This window comes from Phymastichus coffea, unplaced genomic scaffold, assembly GCF_024137745.1.
Source record: "Phymastichus coffea isolate CEN01 unplaced genomic scaffold, Cenicafe_Pcof_1.1 PCOF00003, whole genome shotgun sequence".
Classification (NCBI taxonomy): Eukaryota; Metazoa; Arthropoda; class Insecta; order Hymenoptera; family Eulophidae; genus Phymastichus; species Phymastichus coffea.
Window position 1 is genome coordinate 75,207 of NW_026706814.1, and position 20,095 is coordinate 95,301.

Sequence of the window (20,095 nt, forward strand, 5' to 3'; positions counted from 1 at the left end):
CCGAGTACAAAAATAAATACATCTTCTCAATCGTCGTTAAGGACAAGTACCACGACTCCACTAGTGTAGAAGCCATTAAAATAGGGTTAATAAACTTAAAAAAATTGCTCCTGCAGAAAAAACTGAACAGTTTTCGTATAGCTCGGAGAGGAGATTATTCTGATGACCTAGGGCCCGGACTATTAACCGAAATATTAATAAGAATATTCGAAAACAGTCCTGTAAAGGTTACAATTTGCTACGGTAAATCCATTATACCCCCAGAGGACGAAAGAAAAGAGATTATCCGAACTCTACATGATAGTCTTATTGGAGGGCATAAGGGAGTCAATCAAACTTATCAAAAGATAAGGGCCCGGTATCATTGGGCTGGACTACGCAATGATGTGCTGGATTACGTCAGAAGGTGCCCGAAATGCCTCGAGAAAAAAATAGACCGGCATAAAACAAAAGAGCCAATGTTAATTACAGATACGCCGATAGAGGCGTTTGATAAAGTGTCAATTGATACTGTAGGAAAGCTCCGGACCACCCCTGGTGGAAACTCCCACCTGCTAACGATGCAATGTAATTTGACTAAATACTTAATTGTAATACCGATAAAGGACCTTAAATCAACCACTATTGCTGACGCGCTAGCCAGACACCCAATCTGCCAATTCGGTGCCCCTAGAGCAATATTGTCAGATCGAGGTACCAGTTTCTTGTCGGAAATTGTAGAATCACTTCTACATCTATTCAAAATCCATCATTTAACCACTTCCGGTTATAGGCCTCAGACCAATGGGTCACTCGAAAGGAGCCATGCACCCTTGATAGACTTTATACGTATATATTCAGAGCGCTTTGACGACTGGGACCGCTTGACACCGTTCGCGGTTTTCACATATAATACTAGTATCCATAAAGCGACCGGTTATACCCCGTTCGAATTAGTGTATGGACGAATTGCTAGGTTCCCGATGGAAATACCGCGAGAAGAAAAATTACAAGCGTATAACCAATATTTGAAAGATCTTGTTTTACGTCTTACCGAATTGAAGATAGCGGCCGGCGAAAATCAAATACGTGAGAAAATCAAATCAAAAGGGCGGTATGACAGACATTCTAACGCGTTCAATGGGAAGGTAGGAGACTATGCATGGGTCCTAAACGAAACGCGAATAGGAAAGGCCGATAGTTACTACAAACGACCTTTGAAAATCATCGAAATTTTAAATCGAAAAAATATTTTATTAGAATTTCCGAATGGAAAGAAAGTACGCAAGCACGTGGATAAGCTAAAATTGAAACATTGACTATATGCTATTTAAATTCTACCTTTTAAGGCCATAAATCTACACTTACTATCTCGTACCTTACAGAAAAAAGGTTCTTCCTTTCCAACATGCAAAACTTTCTCCTTCTTCTCCTATGCTCTTTACTCGAATTATCTGTTACGGACCCCCAAGCTTACACGATAGAAAATTTGAGCCAAAACCCAGGATTATATTATGAAAGATTGGACCCCATAAGAATAAAAAGAGCAGATTGGAAAGTATACCTTACGGTTGATACGAAGTACTTCTTGGCAAGGACCACCATAATACATGACTTTCATATATTACTTGGGAATTGCACCAAACACCTAGATGGAATTACGTGTAACAACTTGTTAAATAAAGATATTTTGGATATAAAAGAGCTCACGCTTCAACAGCTACAAACGGAAATTACTGAATCAATCGGAAACATGGGAAACATCCAGCCACCCAGGGTTCGAGGGCCCGGAAGCATCAGGAACAAAAGACTAATACCATTTGGAGGGATTGGAAGTTTAAGCCACAGTTTGTTTGGATTGGTAACTGTGGATGAAACGAATAAAATAGACGCGAACATCGATCAATTATACCAAGACCAGAAATCGTTAATCAACCTCTTTAACAAAAGGACACACATTATTACCATGGGAATAAACAAATTATTCAAGATGATAGACATACGTGGTGACAAAATCTTCCAGCTTGGAACCCAGATGCAGCAAAAATTTGAAAAATTAGAAAATGACAACGCACGCTTAGAATATATGATTTCTGTACAATCTTTTGGAAGAATGTTGGAATCTAGATTAGATTATTTCATTAAAGGTTCAGAAAGATTTCTAGAAATTCTCCGCACATTAAAAGAAGGAAAAGTGCACCCAGATTTAATAAGCACTGATGTGCTGCACCAAATAGTTAATGATATCAAACATACGGTAACGGACCTTGATTTTCCTATCCCAACGGAGCATCTCAGAGTGAAAGAAATAGTTAGAATTTCGAAAATCGATGCATCGCATCGCGAAGGAAGGACATATATAGTAGTGCACTTGCCCCTTGTGGACAGAGATTACTATAATTTATATAGATTCAATTCTATATTAGTACCACAATTATCGATCTCTAAAAAATGGTCAGCATACATAAAATATAATTACCCTTACTTAGCCTTGAGCTCAGACCAAAAACAGTATATGCAAATGGACCATCAATCTCTATTAGATTGCACTCGAACTCACTACACCTTTGTATGCTCAGTAAAAGGACCCCTTCTAGATGTTAACCTGCATAAGAACTGTGAATTAGGAATGCTAATACAACCATCCGCCCATGAATTGTACCATTGTGATATAGTACTGAAAAGTCAGGAAACGACGCAATGGAATTATATTTCGATGGACGGATCGTGGATTTTCTCTGCTCATCAACTGGACACTATACGAATCGTTTGTCCGGACCGAATGGACCAGATGATCCACATACAAGGGCTAGGGATACTCAAAATCGCCCCAGGCTGTATTGGATACTCGAGTGACGCGACTCTGTTCACAGAAGCAAAAAGGAATGACACGAACATTTATCTATATAAACCAGATTTGAACCTCAACTTAACGACTCTATACCCTACCGTACATCACTTATTCGATTGAGATATAAAATTAGAAAAATGGGTCCCGCAATCTGGAATGTGGACTAGCCAGGAAAAAGCCTTAAATGATATTATGGAAAAAGCAGAAACTATAAGTCAACACAATAAAATTACTACCTATCAATCCGGACTGATCTACGGAGGACTAAGTATCAATATTATTATGATAATGTTACTAATTGCACTTGCGTATAGTTGGTGCACTAACTGCACATGGACCTCGCATAGCATCAAAACTCACAAATCACCCGACGCTCGTAAACCTAACCGAGACTCTATAGCAAGAACTACATCGATTTTCCAAAGTCTAAAAATGACTAGGACCAGGAAGAATTCTAAACGGACGGATGAACCAAGACAATCTATTGTTCATACGTTAAGCGACAATTCATTGGACCAAACCGAAACAAAATCAAAAGCATCATCTACCCCGAAACCTAACCCCCAAAAGCGACACGACAATACCCTTGCACTGCAAACCCAAATCGCAGAATTAACTTAATGACTATTAACATATTTATATGACCAACTCACGATCTGTTTCAGAAAAAAAAGAAGAAAACACGACATGAGTGAAGTAATCAATAATACGGTACAGGAACCTAAAAGTATCAAAATTCTTTATCCTGACCACCTGCCATTAAATGGACTTCTATGCAGATTGGAACAGATCGGACCAGTTCAGGAGTTTCATGTACTAAAAAAAAGGGCCAATAACTGCATAAAAGTTGTGTTATGTAAATTCGTTCAGGTCGAACATGCTATAATAGCTATGAGGACTAAATCATGGACCCCTGACCTAATAACTAAAGATTCGCCGCGCACAAAAAGGACCAGAGTTTTTAGAAAATCTTCACCAAGACCAATTGATAACACACGCTTATTCTGCAGACTTCCGTGGAGTATCGAAGAAAATCGAAGAGAAGTAGCCTTTTTCGAGCATTTCGTAGAATTCGGACCCTTGCTGTATCATAAAGTATTGAAAGATAAGTCTGGATCATTGGCTCTGGGATATGTCCAATACTACAATGCGACTGACGCAGACAGAGCAGTAAAAGGTTGTGACCCAATATATGGCGCAGAATTCGTGCAATTGCAGAAACGACGTTGGAATCAGGACTACGAAACCAAACACCACTGGTTATGCGACGAACAAATAGAGCTTACGATTTACGCAGACCATGACAAGACTTGCACGTGGCAGCATCAGAAAAGGATAAGGGAGAAAAAGGCTAACGAACGTTATCCAAAATCAGAAGTTAGAAGACCACTGTCAAACCTTATAGTTATAAGCACGAACAACACCACAATTGATCCTGAACCCAAGCACGTGAAATCCGAGGACCAAGCTGATACTCCACTTGAAGACGAAATAAACACAAACATTGACCCGGAACGAGAATATTTAGAAACTTACGTATAAAAAAAAAAAAAAAAAAAAAAATAATATATATATATGCACGCGCCGGCGATTAGATAACCTGAATAACTGCATATTTGTAGACACTACCTGTGAACTAAGATAGAATACAACTCGAATCAGCCGTATAAATGATAAGCCCAGATTTATTGACCCCTTTAAATTGTACTATTACTATGTTATTTAGTGGACCCACAACTCTTGATCTGTGACCTATCTTCTTATTCTTGCCCATGCCTAGTCTTAAATTTATGTACTTTTCTCTTGACCACGCAACTAACCGGACCATATTTTACCTTAGGATGGAAGAAATTACCGGGATTCGCCTCCGAGCTGTTACACCGGCGGACGACTCCCCCACCGCACTTCGAGTCAAGTTTGATGACCCACAACAAGAAGCTGCGGTCATCAAACTGTTCAGTACCGTGGGAACCATACGATCTGCTACAACGGTAGCAGTCCCATCCTACTCATCTTATGGAGAAACCATCGTCGATTACCTTCATGAGCATGATTACGCTGCGGCAATATTACGATTCTTCCCGTGTACCGCGGGGGAATGGTCATCTCACCATTCGGACGAAAACTCTTCAGAAGATAAAGAAGAAAGAACGAACCTAACTGGGTTCACACCGCGATTAACCACCACAGCCTGCGCGAGAGAAGATGATGCCGACCGAAGACTGCACTTCCTTATACCGCACCGAGACGAACAGAACAAACCATGGCCGGAACAACGGGTCCACGATGATTTCATGCGGTTCGGACCGGTCGACTACATTAAAATATGGGAAGACTCCTGCGAGCCTATGGGAGTAATAAAGTACATATTCGGATGGAGCGTCACTTCGGCACTAAGTAACCTGAATAAGCGATATAAGGCGAAACATTCGCAACCTCGTCGTCTCACCGCCAAGCTCAGGAACAGGTCCATCTATGTCTACCATAGTGCCTGCGGACATTACGTCACTAAGACAGAACTGGAAGCACATGGGACCATTTGCCGATATCAAAATAGACATGTGCAGAGAACACATTGGTTCTGTGGAAGGCCGGTGTGTCTTTCAGAGTGGGATCAACATCTACGAGAGTGCAACTTAGGGACCTACGATTACAACGGGAGAGAGACGCTATGCTAAGGACAAAGGCTATATAATAAGCGAGCGAAAGCAGAGCGAGGGTTTTCAGTTAGTTAGGAGCGAGCGCTCAAGCAAGAAGCCTGCATTTTCCTACTAAAGAGTTTTGAGAATATAATTTTTCAAGTTGCGATTAAGTGTCGAATTCAATTGTTTTAATAATTTCGTGTAAACGAAATCATAGGAATTATCATTTTGTTGCGTGTTAGTACACTATTGGATAAAAAATACATAAGACCACGAGAATCTTAGGAATTGTTATTTTTGCTGCGTGTTGATACACCATCGGATAAAAAAAATATATTGGACCAGTTGATCTGATCGGATACAAAGAAAAAGAATATATTGGACATATCACAAACCAAACAATATTTTGGACCTAGACGACAGAGTGAGTACTTTTGGGCTCTATTTTCGATAAGCTGAAATCTCTTCCTTATTGTTTTTTCTTTATTATCTCTCCCCCTCTTCGCTCTAATACTACTAAGCATAATCAAGGTTCCCCTTTCGGTGAATCCACGTGATTGCGTACCGGGACCAAGTGTGTAAACACCGCTGACCGCGCAAATTAAAATATTTATTTTAATAAATCGCGAACCACATAGTAGCGCGATATTATTACTAGAAGTGTTATCCGACGTATTAAAATATATATATATATATATATAAACCTATCTAACATACCGGCGTAAGTTCATTTAAGTCAACCGGCGAAGCCCCCTCCCTTTTTCCTTCCCGATTACTGCCGCCTGCCCCTCGCAAGGACGAACTTCGGATATTATCGGTAAAGACGCGATCCATTCAGTGTCACGGTCGGGGTACCGTACTAAAGGTCTAGTCCGCCCGAGTCAGGACCACTCGGAGCTAAAAACGGTCTAACGTGTGCCCGTTTTGAAGAGACATCAAAAGTGGCACGTAACAGTATTTTAAGTTTTTATAGTTTTCTCATTTTTTTCTAGTGTCTGTAAGTCTTTAGGCAATAAATTAAAATATTATATAGCCACTATTTTACTAGAGTTTTTGACGAAAGTTTTTTTGTATTTTGGGAGCTGATATCTTAATAACTTTTGCAGTAATATATCATGGTCGACTGAATCAAAAGCCTTGCCCAGATTCAAAAAAGTAACAATTATTGATATATTCTTATCGATGTTATCATTTAAACTTAATGTTAATTTGCTTAAAGCATCTTTTGTTCCAAATTTTTTAAAAAACCAAATTGTTGTTGGGATATGATTCCTTGGCTCTCAATAAAGTGGTAAATCCTCCTGTATATTATTTTCTGGTAAATTTTAGCTAGGTTAGAAGACAAGGAAATAGAGCAGTCGCTTTCCTATTTGTGCTCTTGTTTCGTTTAATGAATACGGACTACTGCATTTTTTATAATGCTTCTGGCCATGTTCCTAACTCAATGCATCTATTAAAGAGATAAGCCAATGGTCCCACCAAAATATCAATTGATTTCAAAACTTTCGTACCTATATTATCTACCCCTCCAGCTTTTATCGTCATTTTTTTAACAATAGTCTTGATTTTATCAGTATTTGTATATCTAATATACATAGTTTTGTCAACATTTTTAGGTAGATTTAATGTATTGTTTGAGTAACATCCCGATTAGCACAAAACGTTTTAAAAACGTTATATAAACGTTTTCTGGTAAACTTTTAAACGTTGATGACTTCTAGTGAAAAAAACGTTTTTAAAACGTTTTTAAAACGTAATATACGAGTATGTCCGCGATTATGTCCAAATAATACGTTTGGAAAACGCTTCAAAAACGTTTTAAAAATGTTTTTCATAAACATTTATATAATAGGCCGGTATCACAATACATTTTGAAAACGATTTAAAAACGTTTTTAAACATATTCAAAACGTTTTAAAACAGGTGTCACAACGTTTTATCGAAAATTTTCTATAATAGGCTGGTATCAGAATACGTTTTAAAAACGTTTTACAAACGTTTTAAAAACATTTTTTATAAAAATTTATACAATAGGCTGGTATCGGTATACGTTTTGACAACATTTTAAAACCGTTTTTAAACGTTTTCAAAACGTATTGTGATACTGATCTGTTGTATACATTTTTCTATAATACGTTGTGACACCCGTTTTAAAACGTTTTCAAAACGTATTGTGATATTGTATATATTTTTATAAAAAACGTTTTTAAAACGTTTGTAAAACGTATTCAAAACGTATTACTCGCGGGCATATATTACGTTTTAAAAACGTTTCAATAACGTTTTTTTTTACTAAAAGGCGTCAACGTTTAAAAGTTTTCCAGAAAACGTTTTTTAACTAAATTATATAATTTAATTATATAATTTATACCTTAGCTGCCTACCCACACAGCAAGAGTAGTTATTCATCCTATCCGCTATTACTTCCTTGTCCTCTATTCTAACATTATTATTATCAGTAAGATACCAATATCTATAGTGTCTTTCTTAATATTACCAATTTTATTATTTATATTATTCCATAACCTTCTAGAGTTATTACTAAATTTTATTCAAATTGGTTTTCATCTAATTCTTTTGCACATTTATTATATTTATTCGCATATTTATTATATTTATTTTTAAGTTCTATATTGGATGGTTGTTTTTTCCATTCTTTATAGAGGTATTCTTTTCTATTACAAGATACAATAATAGCTTCAGACATTCAACTTTTTCTTGGCATGTCTTCATTCCTATGTTTTTTATTACTCTCTTTTGCTAGACTAATACAGTTTTGAATTTCTTTTATTATTAAATCCGTTGTTGTATTTGGATCTCCTAATAATAAATCATTCCAATTACTTCTCCTTGCTATTTTGCTTAGCTTATATAGTTATTGTTAATAATATATATACATTTGTTAATAATATATAACATAGTTAATATTATCGCCAGTATTGTTTTCTCTATCTTTTTTTAATGTTATACTATCAAAGCTTAGAAATAGTACATGGTGATAAGAAAATGATATACTCGTTTTAAATGTTTTGTAATTCAAGAGATTCGTTTTCATAAATATATTGTCAATGGAAGCGCCTTTTAACCCTGAATTATCTGGTCTTGTAATTTTCTTAAAGCACGATATATAATCCTTTTACATAAAATTAGTTATGAATTTCTGACTAATTACATTTAAATCCATTATATCAATATTAAAATCTCCAGTCACAAAGTAATTATCTGAATTTTGAAAGTCTATCAAAATTTTATTAATATGCGGTAAAAAATCAGCCTTAGATATCACCTCACAGCGATACATCGCCGATATCTCAATAATCTTATTTGAAATTGTTCTTTTTTGTATGTACCCTGCTGAAAAAAAATCATTGATTCCTATTAAGAATGATTTATATTGAATGGTAATTAATTCTGTTCAATGGAATGAATGCATCAATGTTTAAGTGACGATTGAAAATGAATCATTTTCAATGGTAATTAATGGCATTAGAAATGAAAAGTAAAAATTCCAATTAATTTCAATCGTAATAAATCATTATAAATAATACTTTTAATAAAAACCAAATCAATGTTATTTTATTGAATCGTATTTAATGAGTTTCAAAACATTTATGTCGAAAAAATTCCCCAATCCTAACCCACATTACCCCAGCCTGCAGGATACCATGAAACGAAAAAAAAAAATACCACCAGAAAGGACATTAATTGCACCCTTGTAACGGGGGGGAATCTTGCAAAAATGGGAAAATTTATTTATAAGCAAACTCCCACGATGCAGAGCAAACCGCCGCTCCGTTAATCACGTATGTAAGTACGTGTCTTCGCTTTAACGTCAGATGATTTCTCTTTGTTGTCTTCTATCAAACGGAGTTGAACTCACCTTAAGTCACATGTATCGTGACACTCGATGAGTTTGAAGTGTGAGCGACTTTACTCCTTCTCCGCTTAATCCCCTAGGCGTAATAGGATTAACACCTAAGCCTATTTCAATTTCTTAAACTATTAGGAAAATCATATGACGAAATCGGCGAATAAGTTAATAAAGTTTATTCATAAAAAATCTATACAGTCTTTGTCGGGCCGAAAGACTGACGCACGCGAATAGGATTTACAATTAAATAATTTTCCGGTGAGAAAGAGAGAGAGAGAAGATTCGAATATTGGCGCGATCTAACGCTCGGCGCGAATACAGAATTATCAACGCTAACGCGGCTGAGCAAAATAATAAATATATTTTGACATGCGATAATAAAGGGAGGTGCACCTACCCTGCGGTGCAATTACGGTGATCAGCCGTAATTGTTGATGTCAGCAAAATATCAACTGCCTCCGGTCCTAGGTTATCAGCTGTGCTGCCTCGTACCACCTATCAGCTGCAAATCTGCTGCTACCAAAACGCTGCAATCTGTAGGTCTCGTTGTTGCACTCACGCGCGTAATTATTATGGACCAGTAATTATTAGTCGGCGAGAAAAAACAGTGCAAATAACTTCGGCGATATCTACTTGTCACAACAGCTGAGACGTAACTGCTAATTTGAAAGATCGCGCGCCCCCTCTCTCTCTCAATACTTAGAACTAACGCGCGAAATTCAGAATCGCGAACGGTGCGATTAATTGAATCGACTACCGTTGCACCCTCTAAAACTACAATTATTTGTAAATGAACCCATCTAAATTATTAAAAAAAAAAAAGCAGATGGCATTTTTAAAACGTCGATTAATTTGTAAATAATGAGTTTTTTAAACAATCTAAAAAGTATAAAAATTCAACCGTGGCTTGCCTAATTTGCACCCTTCTTAGTTTTGGAATATAATTAAATCTGAGCTAATAAAATTAAATCTAACATTTTTGCTTATCAAAGCGACTGGCAGACGTTCAATGCGCAGGCGCGGCCGACATTTTTGAATTCCAAGAGTAAGGCTCGCTCTACAACAACAAATGTTGAAATGACCGACCCTGGGCCAGATCTCGAACTTGAAGAAAAAAAAAATAATATAGAAGAAAATATTCATTTTGTTGGGAAATTTATTATGGTTTGGCCTATTTCTATTTCCCGTAAAATACCTGGACCATTTTTATTTCGATTAATGCGTGTTATGCCATTTTGAAATGCTATTATAAATATATTGTGGGGGTGCAAATTACGAAATTCATTGATTAATCATTGGTAGGCAGATAAGAGATAAGATATATAGATAAGCCATTGTCAATGATTTAGTTTTGATTTTTCCCATTATTTGTCCATTAAACAGCAGCAAGCTTTTACAAGCCGTGGCGCTGAATCGGGACTCGCGCGTACAGACAGAAAACGTTACTATTGAATTAATTAAAAAATGACTAGCTAGTAAAATTGAACCTTAGCCGATAGGATTTGCACCCTTGTTATATTTCGACGAGAACGCTTTTCCTGGCAGATTTTCCGCCGTAAGGCGTTGTCAGTTCGTGGGTATGATTTTGTCTTTTTGCGGCAGCGATGGCAACGTAACTATTGCAAATATTAAAAAAATGAATAGCTAGTAAAATTGAACCTTCGCCGATAGAAATTGCACCATTGTTATTGTTTGGTCGAGTTGCCCGGCCTCGCGCGGCTCGAGCCCAAGTTTCCCCCTTCCTCTATCCCCCCGACGAGGGGACAACGACGCGGGCCCTGAAGTGGGGGCGAGACTGGAGCCCCCCCCCCCCCGCCAGATGACGCCGCCGCCGCTTTCAAGTTCAGTTTGCCTTGAGCCTTCGGCCAGCATCGACCTGCGTTCTCCACCGCCAGAACTATCTTTAATGCGACCTTATTGTAATCTCTGCCTGTTCTGTCACCCCAAGTGGTGGCCAATAAAGTGTTTAAGTGAAAGTGTCTTGTGTCTGTGTCACTTCATTCCCGACGGGATTACCGCCTCATCCCCCTGCGCCAGCGCCTTAACAGTTATATTTCCACGAGAAAGCTTTTCTATGTCCGCGATGGTAGCATCGTACCTTTGAATATCTCAAGTTTGCCGAATGATGCCGAATAATCTATAGTATTTGGTAAATGATTTAAATTCGAAATTTTAGACAGCTTTATTTTAAAATTTAACAGTCAAGCTCATGTTTTCAATATAATCATTCGCATGAAACATTTCTCGCAACGTCAAAAATGAAACATTCATATCCTCTCATCTATATATTATATTGCAAACTGCTATGTTGTATTTATTGTCAAATACTTCAATCTTTATGGAATTTTCTTTAGAAAAAGGAATGATGAAAAATTACATGCCAAGGTATTTTTTATTTTTATTTAAGTCCAGAGTAAATATACATTAATAATAATTAATGATATACAATTACATTACATTACATGTAATCCAGCAGAGGAATTTCTTCCTGTACGCTGGTCTGGCATGTTTAATAAACTAATACTAATACTTAAATCTAATTAATAATTTGTATAAAAATATTCGTGATTTGTTATTCTAATCCCATGTTCTATTTAGCATCTGTCTGGCTGTAATGAAATATCCTGTTGTTGCATTCTTGGTTCTTCTGTAGATGATACGTTCTAAGCTTGTTAATCTTGCTGGACATGTTAGTCCTATTGCGCAAGTTTCTCTATAGTGTGGAAAAATTTCTTTGTGTTGTCTGTTCGAGACACATTTGCAAGTTGAGGTGAACACTATGTCATCGACAACTACAATGTCTAGGTGTTGTGGTTGATATTCTAGAGGTGATGCTGAATTCTTGAAAATTTGTGCTCCTTGAATACCTCTGTCAAAATTTAACAGGGCTTTATTGTTGCCTAGATAGTTTATGTCTCCATAGGTCATTCTGATACAATTTGGTTGTTCTATCAGTTTTCCAGGGGCTGGCATCGCTTTTCTTGACAGTGATCTATAGTTATTTTCATTTGCCATCTCATCAATGGCATCGAAAACTGTTTCTATGGACATTTTGTTATTACTGTTTATGTTATGTTCTTCGAGTGTGGACTTAGTGAATTTTATTCTGTTAATTTGTGTAGCCGTCGTTGTTTTCATATTATTCAAGAGGCTGTTAGCAAGCTTTATGATCCTGTTGATTTCTTGTGTTGATCCTTTCAGCATTTTTTCATAGTTATACTGAGTGATTCTTTTGTGTGATCTTTTATGAGATAAATTGCAATTGTTATTTGCATAAATAAATGTTCTAATATCTAGTATTAATTTGTTGTGGTCTACTGCATCCTCATGGACTTCCGATGTCGGATACAGAGTACCATAGAGATCAATTAATTGTTTTATATTTTTGCAGTTTAATCTATTTGCCATATTGGGTTTCCTTTGATCCATTTTTTAAGTTTGTTTTTCCTAGTTGTCGTGTTGCTAATTGTTTTCAAGTCATTTGGTAGTTTATTGTATAACATAATTGCTCTTACATAACTGTTTTTTATGATGATAGTTAGTGTTCTTTTTGGGTGTTGGATTGAGGCGAATCTTGTTTTTCTTTCTTTTCCAATATATTTGTCCTTAAAAGTATCGTAGTGGAATAATAGAGATTCCAATGAAAAGCATTGATCTAAGTTAAGTGGGTATTCATGTGTCACAAATTGGTTTTTATAGATTATTTTTAGTAGTCTGTTTTGCAAGTTTTGTATTACTTTAATTCGACCTGTGTACGCTCCTCCCCAAGCTATAATTCCATAGGTCATTATGCTGCGAGAGAATGCGTAGTAGATCATTTTTAATGTACTAGTATTCATTATTTTTGATAGCTTATATAGGACAAATGTTAGATATTTTGTTTTTTGATATAGGATTTGTAGATGTAAATCCCATTTCATATTACTGTCAAAAGTAACTCCAAGATATTTTGTGTTTTCAACTCGGTGTATTGGATGTCCTAAGATTTCAATTTTCAGGTTTTTTGGCGTACTGTCATGATAATTTCCAAATTCCATGTACGTTGTCTTGTCTATATTCAAAGATAGTTTATTAAGAGCAAGCCAAATTCCCACTATTTTTAGATAACTGTTCATATTAGTTTCAGCTTCTTTCCAATTCTTACCTTTTGCTATGATTGCTGTATCGTCTGCAAAAGATAGTATGGATTTTTCTGGTAGTATCGTTAGTAGATCATTTATGTATAGTAGGAAAAGTAGCGGACCCAGTATAGTTCCTTGTGGAACACCCATTTTTACTATTTGTTTATCGCTACTTGCATTATTTACCTTCACACATTGTTTTCTATTTGTTAGATAGCTTTTGATAAGGTTATAGACACTACCCCTAATACCATAGTTGTATAATTTTTGTAACAGTATCTTGTGGTCAACTGTGTCGAAGGCTTTGGCTAGATCCAGAAAAGTTATTGCTATAGGTTTACTTGCATCTAATTGTTCATAAATGTTGTTTGAAATATAATTTAGTACATGTTTTGTGCTTCTGTTTTTTCGAAAGCCAAATTGATTTGTGGAAAGCAAATTACAGTTGTCAATGAAAGATTGAATTCTTCTATGTATTATTTTTTCTCTGTATTATTCTTTCTTTAGTTTTACATGAGTTTATTATGCCTTTGGTAATCCATTTTTTTCTTGGCTTCAAGCTATTAATAGTTTTGTTTGTGACATTTTTCTTTTCTGCCTGTTTAAGGCAATATTGTATTTTCATGATTAATTGATTTGTATCATTAGTTTCACTATTTTCATTCCAGTTTATAGTTTGAGCTATATGTTGAAGTTTTCGGTAATTAATTTGTTTTTTATTATGTGAGTGATTTATGCTTTTTATTTGGTTCTACAACGCCATTATTAGTGGATAATGGTCATTGAACGGGGTGTTGACGTTGAAAGTTTTGTATGCGTTATTTTCCATTTTTATAAAAAAATTATCTATGCATGTTCCACTGTTGTTGATGCCCAGCGAAGGTCTGGTAATCGTATTAAAACCTGGATGGTGTCCTTTTTCCATTAACATTTGCAAGAATTCTTGATCCCAAGGATCTTGGCTTAAAATGTCGCAGTTGAAATCGCCTATTAGTATTGAATTTTTTTTCTTTATGTGTTGAGTTATGTATGTTTTGATCGATTGTATGAATTGTGGTTTGTGTAGGTCATGTGATCTGTATATAGCTGCTAATAGTATAGTTTTTTCATTTTCTAACTGTATTGTAGTTTGTAAAATTTTTAAATTTTGTATTTGAATTATTTCTGTTGATTCAATTATGTCGTCTCTGATATAAGTCACCACGCCATCAGCCTTATTAATACTACTGTTGTTATAGTACATACTGTATCCTTCAATATTGAAGACTAGGAAATGTTGTAAATTCCATGTTTCAGTACATATTATAACACTTGGTTTTTTTTGTAGGTTGTTTATAAATGTTAGAAGTTTGGTGTAATTGGCATTTAAACTTCTGATATTAACACAGATAATAATTTCCTTTTCTGTTATTATGTGCTCATTTAATTCATCAATGTTATTAATAATAATTTCGTTGCTAATATTTTCTTCGATGGGATGCATTTTTATTTGTATTTCGTATTATTGTTACCATGTAAGTTGAGCGAGGATATGGAGGCTAATGACGCTAATGATGCGCCGCTTGATAGAGCAGGACGCGCGTTAATTGTTGGTTTTTCTGCAGCCGGGTGTTCTATTTTTCCGAAGTAGCGTTGGTGCGTTGGCATTATCGGGTAGTCTGTCATTTCAATGTATTTGTTTATTTTTGCTTTTAAAATTTCACAAGATTGGCTGTCAATTGCACTGTGTTTAGTATCAAATTTAGTTTTGTATTTAGTATTGTGGTATGTGCAATTAGGACATGTTTGTGTTTTATTGTTGCATTGACTACCAGTGTGATTACCACCGCATTTGTAACACGTGGCTTCATTTTAACATCTGCTTCCACTATGTCCAAACCTAGCACAGTTATAACAAGGGCTTGTATTTATAATGTCATAGACTTTGCAGTTTTGGCAACCAACAAAAAGTCTGCTTTTATTCTCTCTAATGTGTTTGTACAAATTAGCTGATACCTCCATTATAACTGTCATAGTTTGCAATTTCTCATTTGTGTATGTGTGTATTACTTTACCTTTGTCGTCATAATTGTGGAAATTTCTTTGGTTTATATCTGACTCAATGTCTCGCATATTTTGAGTGAAAGATTTGCTGATGCCAGTAACTTTAACTGTTGGTTTCCTAATTTGCTCTTTTTCAATTTTAGCAAACGTGTGTATTTTTTTGTGTAATGTTTTTTCTATAGTGTTAATACTCTCTTCATTCATGCAGTTAATTGTGACAGTATCGTTATTTACTGTTTTAATTTTTTTTGTTTGTATTGTTTTATCTTTGATAAGATAATAATCTACGGTATTTTCTAGATTAGTGGTATCATTTTTTTTAGTTCGTTTGATAATAAGTCTTGGTACCTTTTTTGGCTTAGGCTTTGGTAAACTCAATGTTTCTGCATATGAATTTTTAAATATGTTATTTGGTTTATTTTTCTTTTCTTTTGCTAATAACTCATTCCTATTTTGCTTTTCTTTGATGAGTAATTCATTTAGTAATTCATTTTTTCTTTTTTTTCCTTTGTTTCTTTGTAGAGTTCTTTCAATAAGTTATTTTCAGCTTTTAGTTGTTGTATTTCATCTAATTCACTTACTTGTGTTAAATCCATATGTTCATCGTTTTCATTCATTATTTGTTTCTCATGCACGAGCTCATTTAGTATTTCTTGTTTTATTTCCTCTCTGCTTACAAGTTTGAATTGTGTTATGAAAGCACTAGCTTGTTCACTTAAGTCCCCATATGGCAAGTTTGATGTTAGTGCAAAATTTGGATGCTCCTGGCGTATTATGAATGAGCTGTTTATTAGTTTGATTGCATTTCCTGCATTGATTTTTGCTACTATTTCACTCGTATGATAGAAATTTCCACATACTAAACACACAACTGCTCCTACTTTTGTATTTGGATGACACTTGAAATGCTTATGTAGCGATGATGCGTCAGGCAGTTGCACTTCCGCACCGCTTGACGGTGACATCGCGACTGATTGTATTGTATTGTATCTTAATTCACAACTATTCAGCACTTTTATATACCATTTGCAAATGTTTCACAACTATTTTCATCAAGTTTTTCCAGGGAAAATGTAGCTAGGTACCTAATGGGACTCAGAGAAGTGGAAGACACAGATTCATTACTGTTAATGGCATATATTTATCATCTTTATATGGGTCTACTAAGTGGTGGGATAAATCTTAGAAAAAAAAGGGCTATTATACAAATAATTAGTCCATTGAGAGATACATCAAACGGTGGAAATCATCTTACAGACTTCGGTGAATATAGTATTACCCCCGTGCATTGCAAAAAGCCGTTGTGTTGGGGTCGCGTAGTACTGCGCCTCCGGCATTCATGCGTCAGATCGCTGCCGCGACCCTTGATTTACAAATTAAAACGTTAATTGCGCAACACAATGAATAGTATTGCAGACACTTTAGATGAAGAAACAGAAAATAGACTTCTTGAAGAAAATAAAACTGTTTATATGTTGAATAATGAAATTATTAGGAGTGTCAAAGGCGCAGGTAGAGTGATTGTCAAGAAAGTTGGATATTTTTTTATGGCTCTTGTCTTTATCATCATTGTCTTCCTCAACTTTAGACAGTCAATTACAGAACTAACTCTTCTAATTATCCGAAAATGTATATATATTTTTTTATTTGCACAAGTTCTGCAAATAAATTACTATTTTATTGATAATTATTAGAAAAATATAATGGTTTATTGTAAATGTAAATTATTTTTGTCGGTAGACACTGTAAAGAAAGTAATATATTCCAGAACAAATTTCATAATCAAAAAAATTAAACTATGTATTATAACAGCTAGTATTGAGTACAGCAATTTATGCAAACAATCAATTTGAGCGGTTTCTGCGTAAATGTTAGAAAAAATAAAGAACAAGTTTAACTTGTCATTTATGTATTTTATAGAGCCAATTTAGAATTTTTATATTTTTCTCATTCACTTATTTGAATCAACGTTAACACTTTTACAGCGAAAAAAGGTTAATAAACGATATTCAACATATCTCAATACTATTGATAGTCTGTAAATTTTTTATTTTGGAACTATACAGATCATGTTGCTAATACTGCAATTGTATTAATTACTAAAATTCATCCAACTTATTACATATAAAGCAACATAAAAGTCATTAAGTCATTTTACTACATCTCTCAATATACATTTGTATCATTCACCTAAAATATTTCTACCAATTTCTACTTAACATTGGAAAAAAATATTAAATTTTATTTACGCAATTTAAAATTGCCAATAATTTAGTAATAATAATGACAATTATTAACATTTTTTCGGTTATCGTCATTAATTTGATAAATTAATGTTAATATAACATAAGAGATAAAACTAGTTTGGCAGTGAAAGCTAATAATCAAATTATACATGAACAGCACAATGAGAAGGGTCTTCATCCTCATTAATTTTTCCTTTAAGAAAGCCTCAACTATGTTTAGCTCAATAACTTTGAACAAGCAAAACTTTGGTCAAATTCTCGTTTAAAACTATTGCTCTAAACGTTGGCACATTTTGTTTATATTCACGTCATTGGTCTATAATTGCTTCAATATAATTAACATGTGGTTTAAGAAATGGAATATGTCTAAATATATGAGCTGTGAACTTCTTCATCCCACATGATTTCAATTTAGGATATTCTTCTGTGCAATATAAATAGAACCAATAAGCCAATTATATTTGAAAAAGTATACAAATATGATCTTTTCGTTCTTCTTCAGGAATGTTGATGATGAAACGGCTGAAAAAGATTAATTATTTATTATAAGATCAAAATGTAACTTTACAAATTCTTCAATATTTATATATGTTAATTTTATATTTATTTCTATGCAACAGGTAAAAATATTAAATTAATGCTCTTATCTCCATACTCATATCCATCTTATCATTTAGCTGGATCTATCCAGCTGGATCTGTCATTACTATGGTATTGAATCACATCTTCGATTGTCCATTCAGCAGTTTCTACTGTCTGCACTCGCTGTATAGAATTTTTATGTTGTGTGATAGAAGTTGCTGCTTAAAACTCTGTCTTGGCTTCCTTCGGTTGTTTTAAAAATGCTTGATAAGATATGCTATCCTTATTTAACTTGAAAGTATATTGTTGATTCATACATATTATGAATTATGTTTAACAGGTAATTTTCTAGGTATCGTTACATATCACACATACAACCGTAGTTGTTTTACTTACATTTATCAAATAAATACTCTCTCAATATTTATGAAACGCAGAATTTGGACACGGTATGAGAATGAACGGCCATCAGCATACAATAGACCTAGATGTATTGCGAATAGGAAAAAAAAATGTTTTGGATGGGTGACTGGTTCTCATCACTGGCGACAGAGGAGAGCGTCAAGCAAGCCATACGCACCTTCCCCTCCTATTTCATTCAAATAAATTTTTTTATTAATTTTTTTCTCAACATTTTGCACTCATCGAAGCTGCGCAAACCATTGTAATTTATGTAAAATTCACCTAGAGCTCTGAAAATGTCAGAATCGGTTTTATCGACCTCAATTTACTATATATACCAAATGCATCCACTTCTATAGAAAATTGTTTTCAGGTCTAATTTTACTGGACTATTAAGCTTCCGCAGTTCCGCTAGTAGTCGAAAGATAGACGCAGCCGCCCTAGGACCCTAGGACAGTTTTTCGACTGTTATATCGGAAAAACTTTCAACAAATCACTCAAATCGGATTTTCCGCTTGCTGCTCACCACTTGCCACTCGCATGTAAGAGTATCCCGAAAATCGAAAAATATATCACATTAGCACTTTCTCCATGCCATGGAGGCTATAGCAGTCTCTAAGGTTCAACCATGGAGCCTATGGTTATAAAATATAGTACATGCAACAATTTGCTTTCGTGAAAAAGCATACTGAAATTGCTTTCACGTTATCAAGTAGTAAGTAATTTTAGCAATTGTACTCTCAACGATTACTTCATAATTTAATACTTCCAAATAATTAAAGTAGCTCTTTCTTTTTCAATACGAGTATCTATGAACTTTTGTAATGAACATAATATTTACCATTTTGAATATTTCGGCCATGTTGCCGTAACCTTGTTGGATAAATATCTTTCAGTAGTCTTATTAATTTGATCCGATGAGACTGAATCACATGAATTTTTAGTATGATACAAAATTAAACAAATAAGTGAAGATATTTAAGCTTGAAGAGAAAAAAAACAATCAATATTGTCTAGTTTACCTATATAGATATGAATGATTGAATTTGGAACTAATATATCTATTTACAATTAATACAATATTATAGTTTAATTTTACTTATTTTTATTATAATGGAAACTACATATTTAATTAATTATTATACATATTTAGCATAAAATAAGAAACTAATTTTCATTTGCAAGCATTTTGTTTCAGATTCTGTAACTGTGCTTTTAAATGTCAATAAGTCATTTCTTTCATTCCAAGTACTATTGACTTTCCTGTAATAAGCAACATAATGACATATACCACCTTTGAAGCTTGAAGGGATATATCTTGCAACACCATAGAGCAAAGGTATCAATGTTTATATTTA

General features: G+C 34.6%; 1 pseudogene; it reads left to right on the forward strand.

Annotated features, from left to right (window-relative positions):
* Positions 1-11,648: 11,648 nt before the first annotated feature.
* LOC131664362 (uncharacterized) lies at positions 11,649-17,940 on the forward strand (annotated as a pseudogene).
* Positions 17,941-20,095: the final 2,155 nt, after the last annotated feature.